The 10,899-nt window shown below is 36.1% G+C and overlaps 1 long non-coding RNA gene across 1 annotated transcript in view; it reads right to left on the bottom strand.

The window, feature by feature from the left end:
- Window positions 1–9,734, bottom strand: part of LOC124233790 (uncharacterized) — a 13,230-nt gene extending 3,496 nt beyond the window's left edge. Inside the window, exons 1-2 of the long non-coding RNA XR_006887143.1 lie at window positions 8,691–9,734; window positions 8,364–8,522 (exon numbers count right to left, since the gene is read on the bottom strand). This is a non-coding gene — a long non-coding RNA (uncharacterized LOC124233790). The remainder of the gene's footprint in view (window positions 1–8,363; window positions 8,523–8,690) is intronic.
- Between the last annotated feature and the right edge of the window lie 1,165 nt (window positions 9,735–10,899).

Genomic DNA, 10,899 nt, shown 5'->3' with positions numbered 1-10,899 from the left:
AGAAGAAAATCTAGAACTCCTAGAAGACAACATAGAAGAAAATCTAGGTGATCTTAGATTTGGAGATGACTTTTTAGACACAACACCAAATGCATAATTCATGAAAGAAAAAATCAATATGTTGGACTTCATTAACATTTAAAACTTCTGCCCTATGTATAGCACCAAGAGCGAACCATAATGTAAACTATGGACTTTGAATGATTATGATGTGTCGATGTAGATTCATCAATTGTAACAAATGTACCACTCTGAAAGTTGAAAATGGAGGAGGCTATGCATGTGTGAGGCAGGGGGTATACAGGAAATCTCTGCATTCTTCCCCTTAATTTTGCTGTGAACCTTAAATTGCTCTAAAAAATAAAGTATTAAAACAAAACAAAACAAAACAATGTTCTCTGTGAGAGTCACTGGTAAGAAAATTGAAAAATAAGCCACAAATTGGGAGATAATCTTTACAAAACATATATCTGATAAAAGACTGGTATCCAAAATATACAAAGAAATCTTAAAACTCAACAATAAAGAAGCAAACAACTCAAGTTAAAAATGGGCAAAAGTTCTGAACAGATACCTGACCAGAGAACATATACAGATTGCAAACAAGCGTATAAGATGCTCAACATCATATGTCATTAGAGAATTGCAATTAAAACAATGAGATACCACTACACACCTATTAGAATGGCTAAAATCCAAAACACTGAGAACCAAATGCTGGCAAGGATGTGGAGAAATCGGAACTCTCCATCATTGCTGGTGGGAATACAAAATCACTTTGGAAAACATTTTGGCAGTTTCATACAAAACTAAAAATATCCTTATCATATGATCTAGCAATTGCACTCCTTGGTATTTACCAAAATGAGCTGAAAATTTATATCCACACAAAAACCTGCACATAAATGTTTATAGCAGCTTATTCATAATTGCCAAAAATTAGAAGCAACCAAGATTCACCAATGGGTGAATGGATAACCAAACAGCACATCCATACAATAGCTTACTCAGTGACAAAAAGCAAAGAGCTATCAAGCTACAAAAAAGACACAGGGTAACTTTAAATGCATATTGCTAAGTAAACGAAACAAGTGTGAAAAAGCAATATGCTAAATGATTCCAAATATATGACATTCTGTAAAAGGCAAAATTACGGAGATGGTGAAAAGATCACTGGTTGCCAGAGGTTTAGGAGGTAGGGAAGAACAAACAGATGGAACACAGACCATTTTTTAGGGCAGTAAAACTATTCTGTATGATACTGTAATGGTGGCTACATGTCATTATACATTTGTCAAAACCCATAAATGTATAACACAAAGAATGAACCTTAATGTAAACTATAAACTTTTGAGAGGATATGGGGAAATGGGAATGCTCATACACAGCCGGTGGGAGTGCAAACTGGTGCAGCCGCTATGGAAAACAGAATGGACATTCCACAAAAAAAACCCACTGCTGGGTATTTATCCAAAGAACATGAAAACATGAATGCGTAAAGATATATGCACCTCTATGTTCATTGCAGCATTATTCACAATAGCCAAGACTTGGAAGCAACCTAGGTGCCCATCAAGTGATGAATGGATAAAGAAGATGTGGTATAGATACACAATGGAATACTACTCAGCCATAAAAAAGATAAAATCTTGCCATTTGTGACAACACAGATGGACCTTGAGGATATTAGGCTAAGTGAAATAAGTCAGAGGGAGAAAGTCTAATACTATATGATCTCATTCATAAGTAGAAGATAAAAACAACAACAAACAAACACATAGAGACTGAGATTGGATTGGCGGTTACCAGAGGGGAAGGGGGGCAGGGAGAAGGGCGAAAGCAGTGATTAGGCACATGTGTGTGGTCATGGATTGTAATTAGTCTTTGGGTGGTGAACACAATGTAATCTACACAGAAATCAAAATATAAGGATGTACACTTGAAAATTATATAATGTTACAAACCAATGTTACTGCAATAAGAAAACAAACTATGAATTTTCGTTAATTAATAATGAATCAAAACTGACTCATCAATTGTAACATATATACCACACTAAAGCAAGAGGTTAATAATGAGGAACACTGTGGGGGTGGGGGGAAGAGTATATGGAAACTCACTGTACTTTATAGTCAATCTTTCTATAAACCGAAAACTGCTCTGAAAATAAAGTCTATTAATTTTTTTTAAATGTGGTATATCCATACAATGGAATACTATTAAGTAACAAAAAGAACAAAATACTAATGCATGCTACAACACGGATGAACTTCAAAAACATAACCCTAAGTAAAAGAAACCAGATGCAAAAGGCATTGCAGTCATTTGTTTCTATGAAATGTCTGGAAAAGGCAAATGTATACAGACAGAAAGCAGACTGGTGGCTGCCTGGCACTAGTGGTGGGAGGGGATGCTGAATGCATATCGGTAAAAGGGACCTTTTTAGGATGTTGGAAATGTAAAAGTAGATTGTGGTATTTGCACAACTCCACAAATTGCTAAAAAGCATTGAATTGTGCATTTTTAAATGAGTGAATATTATGGGATGTAAATTATATCTCAATAGAGCTATTTAAAAAAAATTTATATATAAACAAAAGGTTAGCCATTAAACACATTCAGCTGGTTACCTATGGGTGTGGAGAATGAGGCCAAAAAAGAGTAAACAAATGAAATAAGAGATGGACCTTTCATGGCCCCAAATGATGAGACATGAACTAAAGAGTTTAACTCAAACTTCTGCACCTAAGTTCCAAATTATGGAAAGCAAGGAGGCAATCCACAGAAGAGGAAACCAAGTGGTGGTTTCCATATAAACGCAAATAAAAAGATGTTTACTCTCACTAGTAGTCAGGAAACTGCAGATGAAAGTAACAACTTTTTTTTTTTTTTAAAGATTTTATTTTTTCCTTTTTCTCCCCAAAGCCCCCCGGTACATAGTTGTGTATTCTTCGTTGTGGGTTCTTCTAGTTGTGGCATGTGGGACGCCGCCTCAGCGTGGTCTGATGAGCAGTGCCATGTCCGCGCCCAGGATTCGAACCAACGAAACACTGGGCCGCCTGCAGCGGAGCGCGCGAACTTAACCACTCGGCCACAGGGCCAGCCCCTCAACTTTTTTTTTTTAAAGAGTAGCACCTGGGCTAACAACTGTTGCCAATCTTCCTTTTTTTTTTTTAAAGATTGGCGCCTGGGCTAACAACTGTTGCCAATCTTTTTTTTTTTTTTTTCCTGCTTTATCTCCCCAAATCCCCCCTGTACACAGTTGTATATCTTAGTTGCAGATCCTTCTAGTTGTGGGATGTGGGACGCCACCTCAAAGTGGCCTGACGAGCGGTGCCATGTCCGCGCCGGGATCCGAACCCTGGGCCACCGCAGCGGAGCACGAACTTAACCACTCGGCCACGGAGCCGGCCCTGAAAGTAACAACTTTTAATGCAACTAACAAAAACCAAAAGAGTGACAGGATTCAGTTCTGGCTAGGATGAGAAAGGGAGTGAGTTACCCTCAAATGATCAGCTTCCACCTTCTTGAAGGTAGTAACCTGGCAATGGCTACTAAAATTTTAAATACTCATACACTGTGACCCTATCATCTCACATTTTTAATCCTGCAGAAACAAAAGCACCACTGTGGTAGGATAGATGTAGAATGATATTTATTTTGACATTATTTGTAGTGACAAAAATAAAAGAAAGAGTTCTATTGTACATCAGTAGGGGAATGATTGAACAAGTTAAGATGCATACGTACCATAGAACAGTTATGTAGTTATTAAAAGAATATTATATCTATATCTTTTACATAGGTATAACTATGAGACATTATTAAGTAAAAAGAGGAAGTTGTGGAGTATTTTTACTAGAATGATCCTAGTTTTGTAAAAACACTACTACTGGGGCCGGCTCCATGGCTGAGTGGTTAAGTTTGAGTGCTCTGCTTCAGCAGCCTGGGGTTTCCCCAGTTAGGATCCTGGGTGTGGACATGGCACCGCTCATCAGGCCATGCTGAGGCGGCATCCCACATGACACAGCCAGAGGCACTCATAACTAGAATATAGAACTATGACCTGGGGGACTGTGGGGAGGAGAAGAAGAAGGCAAAAAAAAAAAAAAAAAGAAGAAGAAGATTGGCAACAGTTATTGTTATATTAACAGTTATATTAACAATATAACAGTTATATTAGCTCAGGTGCCATTCTAAAAAAATTTTTAAAAACACTACCTGTATATCTGTGCTTGAACATTCCCATAACCATGGCGATGGTAACATTGGTTACTGAGTTGAGATAGGCAGAGAGAGTGTTGGGGAAGATTATTACTGTTTTCTTCACCCCTTTAGCATAATTTTAAGGATGGTGGTAATCTGTTACTTTTGCACATTCTTAAGAAAGCTTAATAAAGGATGTTTTTTATTTGCACGGACAAACCATTCAGTGCATCATTTCCATACACATATACTAGCGCAGAGGTAGAGACTGTATAAATCTTTCAACTCCACAGGATGTATTGTTGACCTCAATTAACTGCTGTTAATTTTTTTCCCATTTCTTTACTGTGGTAAAATACACTTAACATAAAATTTACCATCTCAACCATTTAAAAATAAACAGGTCAGTGGTATTAAATACATTCACAATGTTGTACAATGATTACCACTATCCATCTCCATAACTCTTTTCATCTTGTAAAACTGAAACTCTATACTCATTTCCCCCTCCCCCTACCCCTGGCAACCACAACTGTCTCTGTGATTTTGACTACTTTCTGTCTCTGTGATTTTGACTACTTTCTGTCTCTGTGATTTTGACTACTTAAAGTACCTCATATAAGTGGAATCATACAGTATTTGTGTTTTTGTGACTGGCTTATTTCACTTGGCACAATGTCCTCAAGGCTCATCCATGTTGTAGCATATGTCAGAATTTCCTTCTCTTTTAAGACTGAATAATATTCCACGGTACATACCACACCTTGCTTATCCACTCATCTGTTGATGGACACTTGGGTTGCTTCCCAGTTTTAGCTATTGTGAATAGTGCTGCTATGAATACGGGTGTACAAATATCTCTTTGAGACCCTGCCTTCATCTTTTGGGTATATGCTCTTTCCCACAGGAGTTGTACCATTTTATATTACCACCAGTCGTGCACAAGGATTCCAATTTCTCCACATCCTCACCACCACTTGTTATTTCTGTTTTCTTGATAATAGCCAGCTTAATGGATATCTCATTGTAGTTTTGATTTGCATTTCCCTAAGGATTAGTGATGTGGAGCAAATTTTCTTGTGCCTGCTGGCCATTTGTATATCTTCTTGGGAGGAATGTCTATTCAAGTCTTTTGCCAAGTTTTGAATCAGGCTGTTTGTTTTTTGTTGTTGAGTTTTAAGAGTTCTATATATGTTCTGGATATTAATCCCTTGTCAGATAGAAGATTTGTAAATATTTTCTCCCTTTCTGTGGGTTGCCTCCTTACTCTGTGGATACTCTTCAAAACACAACTTTTTTAATTGAGGTAACATTGGTTTACAGAGCATTATGTAAATTTCAGATGTACATCATTGTTTATATTTCTGTGTAGACTACATCGTGCTCACCATCTAAAGTCTACTCATGACCTATCACCATACACATGTGCCCTTCACTCTCCCCACTCCCTCCTTCCCCTGATAACCACTAATCTATTCTCTATATCTGTGTGTTTGTTGTTGTTTATCTTCCACAGAGGAATGAAATCGTACAGTATTTGGCTTTCCCCATCTGACCTATTTCACTTAGCATAATGCCTGATACACAAAATTTAACAATTTTCATGATGTCCAATTTGTCTATTATTCTTTTGTTTCCTGTGCCTTTGGTGTTATATCCAAGAAATCATTGTCATGCCCTAAGTTTTCTTCCAAGAGTTTCATAGTTTTAGGTCTTACATTTAGGTCTTTGATCTATGTTGAGTTAATGTTTATATGTGGTGTTAGGTAAGAGTCCAACTTTATTTTCTTGCATGTGGATATCCAGTTTTGCCAACATCATTTGTTAAAAAGACTGTCCTTTTAGGGGCTGGCCCCATGGCCTAGTGGTTAAGTTCAGTATGCCCCGCTTCAGTGGCCCAGAAGTGGTATAGGTGTGGACCTATACCACTTCTCAGCAGCCATGGTGTGGCAGTGACCCACGTATAAAATAGAGGAAGATTGGCACAGATGTTAGCTCAGTGCAAATCTTCCTCAGCAAGCAAACAAACAAAAAGACCCCATTGAAAGGTCTTGTTATCCTTGTCAAAAATAATTTGACCATATATTTGAGGGTTTATTTCTGGGCTCTCTATTCTCTTCAATTGGTCTATATGTCTGTGTGTATGTCAGGACCACACAGTTTTGATTATTGTAGCTTTGTAGTAAGTTTTGAAATCAGCAAGTGTGAGTCCTTCAGTTTTGTTCTTTTTCAAGATGGTTTTAGCTATTCAGGGATTCTTGAGATTCCATATGAATTTTAGGATTTATTTTTCTATTTCTGCAAAAAAAATATCACTGGCATTTTGATAGGAATTGCATTGAATCTAGAGATCACTTTGGGTAGTACTGATATCTTAACAATATTGTCTTCCAATCCATGAGCTTGATATGTGTTTCCATTTGTTATGTCTTCTCTAATTTCTTTCAGCAACATTTTGTAGTTTTAATTGTACAAGTCTTTTGTTTCTTTGGTTAATTCCTAAGTATTTTATTCTTTTTTGATGCTTTGTAAATGGAATTGTTTTCATAATTTCCTTTTCAGATTGTTTGTTGTTAGTGTATAGAAATGCAACTGATTTTTGGAAGCTGACTTTATATTCTACTACTTTGCTGAATTCATTTATTAGTTCTGCTACTTTGCTGAATTCATTAGTTCTAATAGGTTTTTGGAGAGAATCTTTAGGGTTTTCTACATATACAATCATATCATCTGTGAACATAGATAATTTTACTTCTTCTTTAAAATTTGGATGCATTTTATTTATTTTTAAAATATCTTTCTCTTGCCTAATTGGTCTGGCTAGAAGAACTTCTAGTATTATGTTGAATAGAAGTGGCGAAAGTGGACATCCTTGTCTTTCACAAGGAAAGTGCCATAAATTTTTTAAAATTGTGGTTGCTCAATAAATATGAATGAGTGAATGAATGGCTAGATCAGTCAGTGAGTGAGTAAAACAAATGGGTGTGGTAAACAGCCTTCAAGATGGCCACCAATGATCTGCACCTCCTGGTACCTTTATGTAGTTTCCTCCTACATTATACCAAGTTGGTTGGTGTGACTAATAGAATGTGGCAGAAGTGATAGCATATAAATTAAAGATTAGATCTAAAAGACAATAGAGTTTCCATATTATGTTGATGGTGCTATCTATCTACTATTTAGCTATCTTTTGCTGATTGCTTGATCTGTCATGGTAGGAGCAGCCCTATGGAGAGGCCTATGTGATGAGGAACTGAGGCCTCCTGACAACAGCCAGGTGAGTGAGCTTAAAGGCAGGTTCTCCAGCCAGTCAAGCCTTCAGATGACTACTGCCCCAGCCAACATCTTGACTGCAACCTCACAAGAAAATCTCAGACAGAAGCATCCAGCTCAACTAAGCTGCTCCTGAATTCCTGACCCTAGAAATTGTATGAGATAATAAATGTTTGTTGTTTTACACTACTAGGTTTGGGGATAATTTGTTATGCAGCAATAGATAATATAGAGAGCAAATGAGTGAGTGAATGTGAAATAAGACAGCACAGCAATCATCAAAACAATACAACATAGATCAGGGTAAGACATGCAGTTTTCTAAGGAGGTAGTGAAAGAGTATCAGGATCTCCTGAAAATAAAGAATACCATATCTTACTTTGCATCCTGTTTTAGCAATGACTTTGTCCTGACAAATGCAAGGAAAGAAAAAATAGAAAGACAACGATCTACATAGTCATTATTAAGGGCCCCTCCCAAGACCCATCATACCTAGGTCCCACAATGCTTGAAATTCCACTATTAGAGGGCCATTCCTTTAAGTCCCTTTTCCTATAATCCTCTTTATAAATATGTTAAAAGTTTCATAAAAATGCTCTCACAAAAAATACCAAATATGTGTACAATGAAAAAGTGAGAGATATAAAAAAGGAAAGGCTTTTTGCTAAAAGTAGAAGCATTACTTTAAATATTTACAACTGTTTTTCCTCACTTTTCCAATCTTAAGTGAAATAGAAATAGTTTAATCAGCTTTCTACACTATGTAAAATTAAATTTACTAATATTACAATAATATACGATCATTTTCATTGCCCAAATTAACATCCATAATTCAGGAAAGTCTTTTTTTCTATCTAAGTTAAATATTTCTTGAAAAAACTCACTGAAAGCAATTTTTCCTTCCGGATATTTCAAGAGTCTTCTTTGTTCCCTATAGTTTCTTCATCTTGGGATGATTCACAAACATTTTCTTCATAAGGATGGTACAGCTGCTCCATTTGCTGAGTGAGCATCTGAATTTCCCACTGAAGACTTTCCATTCTCTATAGTAAAAGAAAAAAAACTTCTTGATAGTTATCAGTTATGTTTATGGTGACAAAATCAAAATTAAAATTCAAAGCCACAGAGTTTACCCAATTGGCTAATATTAAAATCTACATCTTAAAAAAGAAACAAATTTGCAAGAATAAGTTTTCTGTCAGTACACTTACAGACTTCCAAGATTGCTCATTTGCACCGGTTTCCTGAATTCTCTCTTTCACAGCTTTCTCTGCGGTTGGTATGGGGATGACACTGTTACTCAGAAGAGTAGCGAGCTGACTGAGCAATTTCTGATAGTGGGATTGCACAGTTTTAGTTTCCCAGCTGAATGAATATGGAGGTCTAACTATTTGTTTTTCCTTATGGATCAAATCTTGTTCACATTTATCCCAAATTTTCTACCCATCTTTTGGTCCTTCAGAGTGAAAAGTGTTGTCTTTCTCAAATTTTTTGGCCAGGATAGCTTCATCCTTATCCTAAATATGCCAACGCACACATTAAACTTCCCATTTGGAATTTAATACGAAACATCTATTTCCCTTCTTTTGAAATATAAATACAGTCATAGCATGAAGCCTCAGGACAGAAAACCCCACGTGAAAAGAAAGAGTTATTGAGTCATACAACTGACACTAGGGCATACTCCAAAAGAGCAAACTGTATTGGTGGCAGGTGTTGAAATGATGGTACTCGGAAGTCATTTCCAGAATTCAGTAACTGAGCCTGGAGAAGGAAAATTTTAAAGGAGGTTAATAAGATAAAAGTTAGAAAACAGTAGGTTTTAGCTCAATAAAAATAAGAACTTTTTTATAATTAGAGCTGTTTGAAAATATAATGGCTTTTTTTAGGAGGGAGGGTAGTAAGTTCCTTGTCATTGGAAACATTTCAATAGAAGTAGATAAATACCTGTAAAGAATGTTGACTGAGAAATTGGTATATGAACTTTAATACTGCACCCACTCCTAAGATTTTATATTTCTATGTTACAGATGAAAAAAATACAAGTTCAGGGTCACAATCAGAGTTCATGATAGAGTTGAGAATTAGAATATGAGACTTCTAAATCCCAACATAATGCTCTGAACCAGAGTTAGATGAACGTCGTGTAGTTTAGAAAAAGTATGCCAAAGAAGCAAAAGAGTCTTTGAGTCCTATGTTAAGTGAATAAGTGAGAGGAGAATAAACATTTTCAAAGGCAAGAACAGGGTAGAAGAGGAAAAGTCCATGCTAAATGAAGTAAGTCAGAGGGAGAAAGTCAGATACCATATGATCTTACTCATAAGTAGAAGATAAAAACAACAACAAACAAACACATAGCAACAGAGACTGGACTGGTGGTTACCATAGGGGAACGGGGGAGGGGGGAGGGCAAAAGGGGTGATTAGGCTCACAGGTGTGGTGATGGACTATAATTAGCTTTTGGGTGGTGAACATGATGTAATCTACACAGAATTTGAAATATATTATGATGTACATCTGAAAGCTATATAATGTTATAATCCAGTGTTACTGCAATAAAAAAAAAAAGGTAACGATTGAGTAGACCATATTAACCAGATTCAGGTTTGTCATTTGCTAAGGAATGGAGACATATTTTCCTCTCATTAAAAAAACACTACCTAACGAAAAAAAAAAAAAAAAAAAAGAGAGGAAAAGTCCAAAGAATAAGAATTAACAAAACACAGAAATGAGTTTATCATTTTATTTCAATTCAATATGTATTTATTTCATACACTCTGTATATATAATGTAGTGCTAATATTCCTGAGAATACAAATTAGATATTGTCTACTCACAACATTAATAAGTATAATCATAAGATAAAATATGTGCCACAACAAATATAAACATTTTCCATGAGAATTGGAGAATAAAGAGGTCATCTGGGATAGAGATGACCTAAGGGACCAGAAAAAAGTTTCCAAAAAGAGATGTATTTGAAATGGTTCTTGAAAAATGGATTCATTCATTCAACAATCAATAAATTTACCTCAATGTTGGTTTGGTCATTCATTCCACAAATTTATTTAAATATTTTAGACATATTTATTCAATGTCTGCTAAATTTCAAACATTGTTCTAGCTGTAAGTATTCAGCAGTGAACAAAATAGATAGAAATCTCTGTCCTCATGGAACTTATATCTAGCAGGGGTTAGGTTGGGAGAGAAAATAAATTAAATTGATGTCATATAGTATATATTCAACAGAGATAAGAACTTTGGAGAAAAATAAAATAGCAAAGGGGGACAGTGAGTGTAGGGAGGGTGAGGGAAGTGTAACTTCAAAGAGAGTGGTAAGAGAAGACCTCAGCAAGAAAGTGACATTTGAGCAAACACTGGAAGGAGCTGGTGAGGAGTGCATCGTGCAGATGTCTGGAG

Source organism: Equus quagga, unplaced genomic scaffold, assembly GCF_021613505.1.
Source record: "Equus quagga isolate Etosha38 unplaced genomic scaffold, UCLA_HA_Equagga_1.0 226_RagTag, whole genome shotgun sequence".
NCBI classification, from domain to species: domain Eukaryota; kingdom Metazoa; phylum Chordata; class Mammalia; order Perissodactyla; family Equidae; genus Equus; species Equus quagga.
The sequence above is the reverse complement of the archived record's forward strand: the minus strand, read 5'-3'. Positions and strand labels throughout refer to the sequence as shown.